This window comes from Rutidosis leptorrhynchoides, chromosome 10 (assembly GCF_046630445.1).
Source record: "Rutidosis leptorrhynchoides isolate AG116_Rl617_1_P2 chromosome 10, CSIRO_AGI_Rlap_v1, whole genome shotgun sequence".
Lineage (NCBI taxonomy): Eukaryota > Viridiplantae > Streptophyta > Magnoliopsida > Asterales > Asteraceae > Rutidosis > Rutidosis leptorrhynchoides.
Window position 1 is genome coordinate 353,273,265 of NC_092342.1, and position 15,143 is coordinate 353,288,407.

General features: G+C 33.5%; 1 non-coding gene across 1 annotated transcript; it reads right to left on the bottom strand.

The window, feature by feature from the left end:
• Positions 1–11,174: 11,174 nt before the first annotated feature.
• On the bottom strand, positions 11,175–11,281 carry LOC139873910 (small nucleolar RNA R71). The gene has a single exon (XR_011767620.1). It is a non-coding gene; the product is annotated as a small nucleolar RNA R71 (small nucleolar RNA).
• Positions 11,282–15,143: the final 3,862 nt, after the last annotated feature.

A 15,143-nucleotide genomic window follows, 5' to 3' on the forward strand; every position in this document is an offset into this window, starting at 1 on the left:
AATGTAAATCGATCTTCGAATAAATAGACGAGCCTTGTAGTTGATCAAATAAGTTGTCGATTCTCGGTAGTGGGTAGCGGTTCTTGATGGTAAGTTTGTTCAACTCTAGGTAGTCGATATACAACCTGAATGTACCATCTTTCTTCTTGACAAACAAAACAGGAGCTCCCCATAGTGATGTGCTTGGTCGAATGAAACCACGTTCTAAAAGTTCCTGTAACTGACTTTGTAATTCTTTCATTTTGCTGGGTGCGAGTCTGTATGGAGCACGAGCTATTGGTGCAGCTCCTGGTACAAGGTCTATTTGAAATTCAACGGATCGATGTAGGGGTAATCCCGGTAATTCTTTCAGAAATACATCAAAAAATTCTTTTGCGACGGGAACATCACTGATGTTCTTTTCTTCAGGTTTAACTTCCTCGATGTGTGCTAGAATGACGTAACAACCTTTTCTTATTAGTTTTTGCGCCTTCAAACTACTAATAAGATTTAATTTCACGTTGTTCTTTTCTCCGTACACCATTAAAGGTTTTCCTTTTTCACGCATAATGCGAATCGCATTTTTGTAACAGACGACCTCTGCTCTCACCTTTTTCAACCAGTCCATGCCAATTATTACATTAAAACTTCCTAACTCGACTGGTATTAAATCAATTTTAAACGTTTCATCCCCCAGTTTAATTTCTCTCTCCCGACATATATTATCTGCTAAAATTAATTTACCGTTTGCTAATTAGAGTAAAAATTTACTATCCAAAGGCGTCAATGGGCAACTTAATTTAGCACAAAATTCTCTACTCATATAGCTTCTATCCGCACCCGAATCAAATAAAACATAAGCAGATTTAACGTCAATAAGAAACGTACCCGTAACAAGCTCCGGGTCTTCCTGTGCTTCTGCCGCATTAATATTGAAAACTCTTCCACGGCCCTGCCCATTAGTATTCCCCTGATTCGGGCAATTTCTAATAATGTGGCCCGGTTTTCCACATTTATAACAAACAACGTTGGTATTACTTGCTCTGACACTATTCGTTTCGGCATTACTTGTTCCAACATTATTTATTCCTTTAGTTCTATTAAACTTAGGTCCATAGACCTCACACTTTGTCGCGCTATGACCATTTCTTTTACACCTGTTGCAAAATGTCGTGCAAAACCCCTGATGATTTTCTTCACACCTATGACATGGCTGTTTTTGGTTTTTGTTGCCGTTGTTGTTATTGAGGTTGTTGTTGGGATTGTTATTGCTATTGAAACGGTTGTTGTAGTTGTTGTTGTTGTTGTTAAGATGTTTGTTGTAGTTATTGTTAGGATTGCGGTTATTGTTGCGATTGTTGTTGCGCTTGTTGGGATAGTTGTTGCGATTGTGGTTGTAATTGTTGTTGTTGTTGTACTGGTGACTCTTGTCACCGTTTTCCTCCCACTTCCTCTTGAGTTGTTTCGTGTTGGCTTCTTCGGCCGCCTGCTCTTTAATTCTTCCCTCAATATGATTTATGAGTTTATGAGCCATTCGACTTGCCTTCTGTATAGAAGCAGACTCGTGTGAACTCACATCTTCTTGAATCCTTACTGGTAACCCTTTTACAAACGCGTCGATCTTCTCTTCTTCATCTTCGAATGCTCTCGAACACAATAGGCACAACTCTGTGAATCGTATGTGGTAACGTCGAACCCTTGTGTTCGTAACTCTCTAAGTTCTGCCTTGAGTTTATTGACTTCGTTTCTAGGACGGTACTGCTGGTTCATCAATTGCTTGAATGCCGACCACGGTAGTGCGTAAGCAGCATTTTGTCCTACCTGTTCAAGATATGTGTTCCACCACGTTAACGCAGTACCTGTGAAGGTATGTGTAGCGTACTTAACTTTGTCCTCTTCAGTACACTTACTTATGGCAAACACTTATTCGACTTTCTCGGTCCACCGTTTCAATCCAATTGGTCCTTCGGTTCCATCAAATTCCAAAGGTTTGCAGGCAGTGAATTCTTTGTAGGAGCATCCTACACAATTTCTTGCGCCGTTAGCTGTATTGCTAGATTCAGAGTTATTGTTGGTATGTAGCGCAGCCTGTACTGCGGCTATGTTTGCAGCAAGAAAGGTACGAAATTCCTCTTCGCTCATATTCATGGTGTGTCGAGTAGTCGGTGCCATTTCCATCAAAATAGCCAACTGAATCGAGTTAATCATACAGAATATTAAGAGTAGTCAATAGTATTTCGTAGCATAATATGAACTCATTTATAAAAGCTTTTTCTTCATATTAGCGTTTTATAAGTTTAAATTCGGGTACTACCTACCCGTTAAGTTCATACTTAGTAGCTAATATACAATTCAACTACTACAATTCCATATGTAAAACTGATTATAATAATATATCACATACAAATATTCTTCAAACTTACAACTTCGCTATATTACATATAACATGAAATATAGTTCACTATGATACAGGACAGTTTTGAAGATAAATCTAGTTAATACACAAGTTGTTCAGCAAAGGAACGTAATTCATAAGTCCAGAAGCAAGTCATGCATTCTGGTTTTACTAAGACGACTTCCCATCCTTGGTCTTGTGGAAAATAACCGTTATGACCATTGGCTAGGCAGCATGTTGTAATGTCGTCAAAAGGACGAGGGTTTCGTAATGTCCAACAGCCCCGTAATAATCTAAAAACCTTGTTTCTCACCCCAACTACTGAATTCGTCACTTGTGGGAAGGTTTTATTTAAAAGTTGCAATCCGATGTTCTTTTTCTCACTTTGGTAAGAAGCGAACATCCGTAACCCGTAAGCATAACATGCTTCTTTATGTTGCATGTTAGAAGCTCTTTCTAATTCACGAAATCCTATGTTGGGATATGTTGAGTCAAAATAGGTTCTTAACCCGTAGCGTAAAATTGCATTTGGGTTCCCCGCATTTAATGCTTTAAAGAAAACACGGCGTAACTTACAGTCTCCCCAATGTGATATACCCCACCTATCAAAGGAAATCCTTTTATAAACTAAGGCATTTCTGGAAAGTCTTTCAAATGTTTGACAAGTTAATTTCGCCATAACTAAATGTGCTGATGAATTCTGACCGACTCTAGACAAGATTTACTCAATCATATCCTCTGGTAGGTCTTCTAAAATATTCGGTTGTCTACCCTTAACGTTCATTTTGTTTTTATACTGTAAAATAGACAAGGATTAGATTCGTAAAAGATAATTAACAAACAATACAAGCAATTTTTACATAGAACATAAAAGTACAAGCACACTACAATACATATAATACACAACATGATTACAACCCTCTAATCTGAATCACCGGTTTTTTCTTCTTCAGACTTGGTTCGTTTTTCTAATTTTATAGGAATATATGGTGTTCCTCTAATACGAGCCGTCATTTTCCATAATGGTTTAGAAAAACCTGGTGGTTTAGAGGTTCTCGGGTCATTGTTACATTTTAGAAAATACGGATGTTGCCGATACATATAAAGTTCATCAGGGTTGGAATCGGGTTTCTCTATTTTTATACCTTTTCCCTTATTATTTTCTTTCGCTTTATTAAATTGGGTCGAGGTAATTTCTATAACATCATCAGAATCCTCATTGGGATCCGATTCATCGAAAAATTGGTAATCTTCCCAATATTTTGCTTCCTCAGCGGAAACACCATTGACCATTATTAACTTTGGTCCGTTGGTTGAGGATTTTCTTTTATTTAATCATTTTACTATAGGTATCAATATTTCTTCCTCCGGAACCTCTTCTTCTTCTGGTTCCTCCTCTTTCGATTCCTCTTCTTCTGGTTCCTCTTCTTCCGGTTCCTCCTCTTTCGATTCCTCTTCTTTTCCTCTTTCGGTTCATCCTCTTCCGGTTCCTCTTCGGGAATTTGTGAATCTTCCCAAAATATGTTAGACTCTTCATTATTATTAGGTGAATCGATGGGATTTGTACTAGTGGTAGACATCTATCACACAATATCAAACACATTAAGAGATTAATATATCACATAATATTTACATGTTAATAATATATAGTTTTCAAAAAAAATGTTAAGCAATCGTTTTTGAAGAAAAACACGGTCGAAGTCCAGACTCACTAATGCATCCTAACAAACTCGGTAAGACACACTAATGCAATTTTCTGGTTCTCTAAGACCAACGCTCGGATACCAACTGAAATGTCCCGTTCATATTGATTATAAACGTTCCATATTAATTGATTTCGTCGCGAGGTTTTGACCTCTATATGAGACGTTTTTCAAAGACTGCATTCATTTTTAAAACAACCATAACCTTTATTTTATCTATAAAGGTTTAAAAAGAATTATGTAGATTATCAAATAATGATAATCTAAAATGTACCATTTACACACGACCATTACATAATGGTTTACAATAAGAATATATTACATCAAAAATAAGTTTCTTGAATGCAGTTTTTACATAATATCATACAAGCATGGACTCCAAATCTTGTCCTTATTTTAGTATGCAACAGCGGAAGCTCTTAATAATCACCTGAGAATAAACATGCTTAAAACGTCAACAAAAATGTTGGTGAGTTATAGGTTTAACCTATATATTATCAAATCATAATAATAGACCACAAGATTTCATATTTCAATATACATCCCATACATAGAGATAAAAATCAGCTATATGGTGAACACCTGGTAACCGACATTAACAAGATACATATAAGAATATCCCCTATCATTCTGGGAAATCCTTCGAACATGATAAAAACGAATTCGAAGTACTAAAGCATCCGGTACTTTGGATGGGGTTCGTTAGGCCCAATAGATCTATCTTTAGGATTCGCGTCAATTAGTAGATCGGTTTACTAATTCTTAGGCTACCAAGCAAAATGGGCATATTCGGCTTCGATCATTCACCCATATAATGTAGTTTCAATTACTTGTGTCTATTTCGTAAAACATTTATAAAACTGCATGTATTCTCATCCCAAAATATTAGATTTTAAAAGTGGGACTATAACTCACTTTCACAGATTTTTACTTCATCGGGAAGTAAGACTTGGCCACTGGTCAATTCACGAACCTATAACAAATATGTACATATATATCAAAGTATGTTCAAAATATATTTACAACATTTTTAATACATTTTAATGTTTTAAGTTTATTAAGTCAGCTGTCCTCATTAGTAACCTACAACTAGTTGTCCACAATTAGATGTACAGAAATAAATCGATATATATTATCTTGAATCAATCCACGACCCAGTGTATACACGTCTCAGGCTAGATCACAACTCAAAGTATATATATTTTTAGAATCAACCTCAACCCTGTATAGCTAACTCCAACATTACTGCATATAGAGTGTCTATGGTTATTCCAAATAATATATATACGTGGGTCGATATGATATGTCAAAACATTTGTATACGTGTCTATGGTATCCCAAGATTACATAATATATTAGAATACATGTATAATACAATATAAGTTAGCTAGGATATGATTTGTATAGAATTGTTACAATATTTCCCGTAGCTACAACAATCAAAAAATATCTAATCTTGTTTTACCCATAACTTCTTCGTTTTAAATCCGTTTTGAGTAAATCCGTTTTAAATCTTGTTTTATCATAGTTTTTAATTATCAAACCCAAAACAGCCCGCGGTGTTACTACGACGGCGTATGTCCGATTTTACGGTGTTTTTCATGTTTCCAGGTTTTAAATCATTAAGTTAGCATATCATATAGATATAGGACATGTGTTTAGTTGTTTTTAAAAGTCAAGTTAGAAGAATTAAATTTTATTTGCGAACAAGTTTAGAATTAACTAAACTATGTTCTAGTGATTTCAAGTTTAAACCTTCGAATAAGATAGCTTTATATGTATGAATCGAATGATGTTATGAACATCATTACTACCTCAAGTTTTATGAATAAACCTACTGGAAATGAGAAAAATAGATCTAACTTCAAAGGATCCTTGGATAGCTTGAAAGTTCTTGAAGCAGAATCATGACACGAAAACAAGTTCAAGTAAGATTTCCACTCGAAATAAGATAGTTATAGTTATAGAAATTGAATCAAAGTTTGAATATGAGTATTACCTTGTATTAGAAAGATATCTTACTGTAAATAAGAAAGATTTCTTGAGGTTGGATGATCACTTTACAAGATTGGAAGTAAGCTAGCAAACTTGGAAGTATTCTTGATTTTATGAAACTAGAACTTATAGAATTTATGAAGAACACTTAGAACTTGAAGATAGAACTTGAGAGAGATCAATTAGATGAAGAAAATTGAAGAATGAAAGTGTTAGTAGGTGTTTTTGGTCGTGGTATATGGATTAGATATAAAGGATGTGTAATTTTGTTTACATGTAAATAAGTCATGAATGATTACTAATATTTTTGTAATTTTATGAGATATTTCATGCTAGTTGCCAAATGATGGTTCCCACATGTGTTAGGTGACTCACATGGGCTGCTAAGAGCTGATCATTGGAGTGTATATACCAATAGTACATACATCTAAAAGCTGTGTACTTTACGAGTACGAATACGAGTGCATACGAGTAGAATTGTTGATGAAACTGAACGAGGATGTAATTGTAATCATTTTTGTTAAGTAGAAGTATTTTAATAAGTGTCTTGAAGTCTTTCAAAAGTGTATGAATACATATTAAAACACTACATGTATATACATTTTAACTGAGTAGTTAAGTCATCGTTAGTCGTTACATGTAAATGTTGATTTGAAACCTTTAAGTTAACGATGTTGTTAAATGTTGTTAACCCAATGTTTATTATATCTAATGAGATGTTAAATTATTATATTATCATGATATTATGATATATTAATATATCTTAATATGATATATATACATTTAAATGTCATTACAACGATAATCGTTACATATATGTCTCGTTTCGAAATCCTTAAGTTAATAGTCTTGTTTTTACATATGTAGTTCATTGTTAATACACTTAATGACATGTTTACTTATCATTTATCATGATTAAACACAGTGTAACAATATCTTAATATGATTCATATGTATTTAGTATGACGTTGTTATAACGATAATCGTTATATATATCGTTTCGAGTTTCTTAATTCAATAAACTCAATTTTATGTATATAACTCATTGTTAAAATACCTAATGAGATACTTACTTATCATAATATCATGTTAACTATATATTTAATCATATATATGTCATCATATAGTTTTTACAAGTTTTAACGTTCGTGAATCACCGGTCAACTTGGGTGGTCAATTGTCTATATGAAACCTATTTTAATTAATCAAGTCTTAACAAGTTTGATTGTTTAACATGTTGGAAACACTTAATCATGTAAATAATAATTTCATTTAATATATATAAACATGGAAAAGTTCGGGTCACTACATATATGAAGGTATGTATATGAAAATAATATCGAATTGAATATATTCTTTTTAATAATACCTGATAATGCTAAAAACGAACATATATTTCATAGCATTATCCCTCAAGAAAGACAAGCTTTTAGTTGCAATTGTTCTATTTACTAGTAATATTCGTTTAAATAATAAATGGTGAAGACAAAAGACAGATTCGACGATTTGAAGACGCAAACGACCAAAAAGCTAAAATGTGCAAAATACAATTCAAGTGGTTCAAATTATTGATGAGAAACGTCTAAAAGTTATAAGAGTACGAGCCGCGAAATGCAAAGTACAAGATATTAAATCGTACGAAAGGACGTTCAAAAATCCGGAACCGGGACATGAACCAACTATCAACGCGCGACGCAACGGGCCTAAAATTACAAGTCAACGGAGTACAAGAATATAATATAATATATATATAATTATATAAAATTATATATATCATATTATATATTAAATAAATACGAGCAGCCCACGTTTAAAATTCAATGTGACCAGGAAATGACGGCCATGCGATCGCATGTCCTGGAGGAAGAAAATCCATGCGGTCGCATGGCACCCAGCCACTTGCCACATCTATAAATTGAAGCGTTTTTCGGACGTAATTTTTTACACAGAATTCAATCTCTCTCACTCTCAATATATATTTATATTTTAATTATAATTTTAATTTAAGTTTAATAATAATAAGGTTATGTTAGCGAATGTTGTAAGTTTGTAAGTCAAAATTTTGTCCGTGTAATACTACGCGATTAATACTCATTGTAAGTTATGTTCAACCCTTTTAAATTAATGTCTCGTAGCTAAGTTATTATTATGCTTATTTAAATCGAAGTAATCGTGATGTTGGGCTAAATATTAAGATTGGGTAATTGAGCTTTGTACCATAATTGGGGTTTGGACAAAAGAACGACACTTGTGGAAATTGGACTATGGGCTATTAACTAAATGATATCTCGTTAATTTAATATAAATGTTACAATTTAATGTATCTATAAATAACCATATACACTCGATCGGACACGATGGGCGGGATATTTATAAATACTAATAATCGTTCATTTAACCGGACACGGGAATAGATTAATAGTCAATGGACTCATTAAAATAGGGGTGGATTACATACAAGGACACTTGGTGTAATTGATAATAAAGTATTAAAACCTTGGATTGCACACAGTCGATAACCTGGTGTAATCATTAACAATGTATTAAAACCTTATTACAGTTTAAGTCCCCAATTAGTTGGAATATTTGACTTAGGGTATAAGGATAATTTGACGAGGACACTCGCACTTTATATTTATGACTGATGGACTGTTATGGACAAAAACCGTATGGACATATTGAATAATTCAGGACAAAGGACAATTAACCCATGGTAATAAATTAAAATCAACACGTCAAACATCATGATTATGGAAGTTTAAATAAGCATAATTCCTTTATTTTATATCTTATCGCACTTTTAATTATCGTACTTTTTAATTATCGCAATTTTATTTGTCATCATTTTATTTATCGCACTTTTAATTTATCGCATTTTAATTATCGTCATTTACTTTACCCTTTAAATTAAGTCATTTGTATATTTAATATTTTACATTAGGTTTTAATTGCGACTTAAGACATAAAATCGACAAACCGGTCATTAAATGGTAAAAACCTCCTTTTATAATAATAATACTACTTATATATATATATGTATATATATATATATATATATATATATATATATATATATATATATATACAGATATAGTTTTAAAAAAATATAGCGTTAACTACACTACTTTACGATTAGGTACACTGCCTATAGTGTTGTAGCAAGGTTTAGGTATATCCACTCTATAAATAAATAAGTAACTTGTGTAAAATTGTATCGTATTTAATAGTATTTCGCAATAAAAATATAACTATTTCATATACACCTCGCATAACATCAAGTATTTTTGGCGCCGCTGCCGAGGATAATCTTAAACGCCGAAGCGAAACGCTATTAAAAAAAAGATTTTTTTAATTTATTTTTGTAAAAATACGTTTTAAATTTTAAAAACACAAAAATATAAAAAAAATATATAAAAGTAATCGGGCCACTACACTGTAGCAGCCCAATATTTGGCCTGGTACTCGAAGCCATACAACCGCATGGTATTAAAACACTCAACTCATCCGATCGCATGAGCTGATTGGACAGGTCTGGTACCTTTGACCAACGAATTATGGTTAGTTTTATTATATAATTAATTATAATTAGGGTTTAATTAAAATAATAATTAGTTTAAATTAGTTTTATTTTAGTTTTAATTAGTATTATTAAGTTTGATAATTATTATTAAATATATAAAACTAATACTTTTATATAAATAATATAAAAATAATATTTTTATAAAAATTGTATTTTTATAACTTTAAGTTTTATTTTTATATTTCATATCTTTTTAATCGTTTAATCGTAATTTGTATATTTATCGTTCGTAATTAGTTCGTAACTTAGTATTTTGCCGTAGTTACTTTATTTCTAGATTTTTAAGCTTTGCCGTAAAATCCCTTAAGTGCTTTTTCTTTAGATTAAGATTTAGGCGCTTTAGAATTCTACGACGTCGCTTATCGCTTTAGTATTTAATAGATTTTAGTGCCTAATTAAGTTATTGCCGTTTTGGATATAGAATTCCTTTAAGTTTTAATTCCTTTAGTCGCAACTTTTAATTCTTAGTTTTTAGACTTTTAAGTTTCGACGCTGCATTTTATTATTTTTCGACGTTTTACGACGCATTCTTTTTCTTTCTTATTTCTCGACGCTCTAGTTTTTAGGACATAGAATTTTCTTTATTTTTTTTAAATTTCGACGAAAAATTATTTTAAGCGGTTAAATTGATAGACATCCAAAATTTTCTGGTTCGTAGTAATAGTTGGATTTGTTAGTGGCGAGTTGTGGGCTTCCGATTTAAAGGGTCCTGCTGCCTGCTGCATCTATTGGCTATTTGAAACGTGGGCAAAATCAGAAAAGTCTATTAATTTGATAGCTTATATAATTTTTATTTTTATAACTAATAGGATATTCAGTGAATGCACCGAGCAAAACATTCACCACCTTTTATACGTTCACCACCTGTAAATCGATCAAGACATGTAGCTAATATTGTCGCCGTTGATTTTTCTTTAGAATCGTCATCTAGTCGACCAAGTACTCCAATTCAAATTTCCGATAATCCATTTTTTGAACCCGATCTCACAATTGAGAATCCGGAGGATATTCAGGGACAATTCAGAGATCCTGAACCACTATCATTCCTCCTGAACCACAAATCACTCATTCAGAGATTGTCGAGGAAGAAACCATTAAATCAGAATCCTCTAATGATTCAGATTCAACAAATTCAATCATGGAAAATCTGGAACCTCTAAGTATGGAAGACCGAATGAGAGCTAAACGCACTGACCAAGGTCACGCAATTACTCAACCAGACATTAATGCGCCAGATTATGAAATCAAAGGACAAATCCTACACATGGTAACTAATCAATGCCAATTTAGTGGTGCGCCGAAGGAAGATCCAAACGAACATCTTCGAACCTTTAATAGGATCTGTACTCTATTCAAAATCAGAGAAGTTGAGGATGAACAGATATATCTCATGTTATTTCCCTGGACTTTAAAGGGAGAAGCCAAAGATTGGTTAGAATCGTTACCTGAAGGGGCGATTGATACATGGGATGTCTTAGTTGAATATTTTCTTAAACAATTCTTTCCGGCATCTAAAGCCGTGAGACTTCAAGGAGAAATTGTTACGTTTACGCAAAAGCCAAATGAAACCTTATATGAAGCATGGACAAGATTTGGAAAGTTGTTAAGAGGATGTCCTCAACATGGTTTAGACACTTATCAAATAGTGCAAATATTCTATCAAGGATGCGACATCACTACATGAAAAGACATCGACATAGCAGCTGGTGGTTCCATTATGAAGAAAACTGCAACTGAAGCTTACAAAATTATTGATAACACTGCTTCCCACTCACATGAGTGGCACCAAGAAAAAGATATCGTTAGATCATCTAAAGCGGCTAGAGCTGATTCTAGCCATGACTTTGATTCCATTTCTGCAAAGATAGATGCTTTTGAGAGACGAATGGAAAAGATGACTAAAGATATTCACTCAATACGAATTAGTTGTGAGCAGTGTGGAGGACCACATTTGACAAAAGATTGTCTCAGTATTGAACAAACAATGGAACAAAGAGAGAATGTTTCATACATAAACCAAAGGCCTGGAAATAATTATCAGAATAATTATCAACCGCCAAGAACAAACTACAATCAAAATCAGAATTATAACCGAAATATTCCATACAACAACCAACAAGGTCCTAGCAATCAGCAAGTATCTAATAATACTTACAACCAGCAAAGACCTATTTTTCCAAATAAACCACCACAAATCGATGATAAAAAACCAAATTTAGAAGACATGATGTCGAAGCTAGTTGAATCTCAAAATCAGTTTTTCACATCTCAGAAATAAACCAATGAACAAAATGCTCAAGCATTTAGAAATCAACAAACTTCTATTCAAAATTTGGAACAAGAAGTAAGCAACCTAGCAAGGTTTATAGGTGAAAGAAAACCAGGAAGTCTACCTAGTGATACAAATGCTAACCCCCAGAATAAAACAGCTAAAGCCATTACCACAAGAAGTGGTATTACACTTAAACCACCTGAAATACCTGAAATTTCTGATGACTCTATTCCTACTTCACAAGAACCACAATCTGAACTAGACAAGGAAACATAACAGGTAGTTGAAAAAGTTAATGAAGATAACACAGTTAAGGCAAAGCCTTATGTTAAACCATACCAACCACCACTTCCTTACCCAAGTAAAATGAGAAAAGAAAGACTTGAAGCCGAGCAATCCAAATTCTTGGATATGTTTAAACAAATAAATGTCGATCTTCCTTTCATTGATGTGATATCAGGAATGCCAAGATATGCTAAATTTCTGAAAGATCTAATCACAAATAGAAAGAAAATAGAAGAACTCTCGGCTGTTACAATGAATGCTAATTGCTCTGCAGTGTTGTTGAATAAACTACCAGAAAAACTCTCAGATCCAGGAAGTTTCACAATTCCATGTTTTCTGGGTAGTCTTAGTTCAATAGAAGCATTGGCAGACTTAGGTGCTAGTATAAATTTAATGTCATATTCATTATACACTAAACTAGACCTTGGAGAATTGAAACCAACACGAATAAGCATACAACTAGCCGATCGATCAGTAAAATATCCTAGAGGGATAATGGAAAACATGCTAGTTAAAGTTGGTACTTTAGTATTTCCAGTAGATTTTGTTATTCTGGACATGGAAGAAGATTCTCGAGTTCCTCTCATATTAGGAAGACCATTCTTAAACACGGCTAAAGCAATAATAGACGTGTTTGGTAAGAAACTGACCCTAAGTATAGAGGACGAGAGTGTTACCTTTTTTGTTGATAGAGCCATGCAACAACCGTAATCTGTAGATGATACATGTTATTATATTCAAACTATAGATTCACATGCAGAATTGTTAGAAGAATTTCCAGAATTACAAGGAACATGAGAATGTTCTTTAGGAGAAGAAACTGAACCAATTGATGAATCTGAAATGTTAGCTGCACTTATGGCTAATGAATATGAACCAACAACAGAAGAAATTCAAATGTTAAAAGAAGAAGACAGATATCGATACAAATCATCGATAGAAGAACCACCGACATTAGAGTTAAAGCCACTTCCAAACCATTTGGAATATGCTTATTTACATGGTGAATCTGAATTACCTGTAATAATATCATCTTCTCTTACTAAAAATGAAAAATCTCAACTCATTTCTGTGCTAAAAGCTCATAAACCAGCTATTGCATGGAAGATTCATGACATTAAAGGCATAAGTCCTTCGTATTGCACACATAAAATCCTTATGGAAGAAGGTCATAAAACCTATGTGCAACACCAACGAAGACTAAATCCTAATATGCAAGATGTTGTTAAGAAATAAATTATTAAACTGCTAGATGCAGGTTTAATTTATCCAATCTCTGATAGTCCATGGGTAAGCCCAATTCAATGCGTACCTAAGAAGGGTGGCATGACTGTCATCACAAATGAAAAAATGAGCTTATTCCTACTAGGACTGTAACATGATGGCGTGTTTGTATAGATTATAGAAAATTAAATGACGCCACCAGAAAATATCACTTTCCCTTACCTTTCATTGATCAAATGTTGGAAAGGTTAGCCGGAAACAGTTACTATTGTTTTCTTGACGGTTTCTCCGGATACTTTCAAATTTCAATCGCACTCGAGGACCAAGAGAAAACCACATTCACGTGCCCTTATGGTACTTTTGCTTACAAACGCATGCCATTTGGACTTTGCAACGCCCCTGCAACCTTTCAAAGGTGCATGATGGCGATTTTTCACGACATGATAGAAGAATGCATGGAAGTTTTCACGAATGACTTTTCAGTCTTCGGTAATACTTTTGAATCATGTCTAGTTAATCTTGAACGAATGCTTATTAGATTCGAATAATCAAATCTAGTACTTAATTGGGAGAAATGCCATTTAATGGTTAAAGAAGGCATGGTTCTTGGTCATAAAATTTCAAAGGAAGGAATTGAAGTGGATAGAGCTAAAGTAGATGTAATTGCTAAACTTCTACATCCCACCAATGTTAGAGGAGTTAGGAGTTTTCTAGGGCATGCCGGTTTTTACCGACGTTTCATAAAAGATTTTTCTAAAATTGCCACTCCTATGAATAAACTCCTAGAAAAAGATGCTCCATTCATCTTTTCAGATGAATGCATCAAATCTTTTAATATTCTTAAAGAAAAACTAACTAATGCACCGATCATGATAACTCCAAATTGAAATCTACCATTTGAACTCATGTGCGATGCAAGTGATTTTGCAATGGGAGCCGTTTTAAGACAAAGGATTGAAAAATGATTTCAACCTATTTATTACGCTGTTAAGACATTACAAGGAGCACAAACGAATTACACAACTACTGAAAAAGAACTCCTTGCTATTGTATTTGCTTTTTGACAAATTTTGTTCATATCTCATTCTAGCAAAAACGGTGGTCTATACCGATCATTCTGCTCTTAGATACCTATTTTCGAAACAAGATGCCAAACCACGATTAATCCGTTGGATCTTACTCTTACAAGAGTTCGATATTGAAATCCGAGACAAAAAGGGAGAAGAAAATCTCGCAGCTGATCATCTTTCTTTTCTTGAAAATCCCGAATTAGAAGTTCTAAATGAATCGGCTATACAAGATAACTTTCCTGATGAATATCTATTGAAGATAGATTATAATGAAATTTCATGGTTTGCAGACTATGCAAACTACTTAGTATGTGGATTCCTTGAAAAAGGGTTGTCATACCAAAAACGAAAGAAATTCTTTAGTGATATAAAACACTATTTTTGGGAAGATCCACATTTGTTTAAAAGTTGTCCCGATGGAATAATACGCTGATGCGTATTCGGAGATGAAGCTAGTCAAATCTTAAACCATTGTCACACAGGACCAACTGGAGGGCATTATGGGCCTCAACTCACAGCAAGAAAAGTCTACGATGCTGGATTTTATTGGCCTACAATTTTCATAGACGCACACCTTCCGTAAATCCTGTAATACTTGTCAAAGGGCCGGAAAAATAAGTCAACGTGATGAAATGCCACA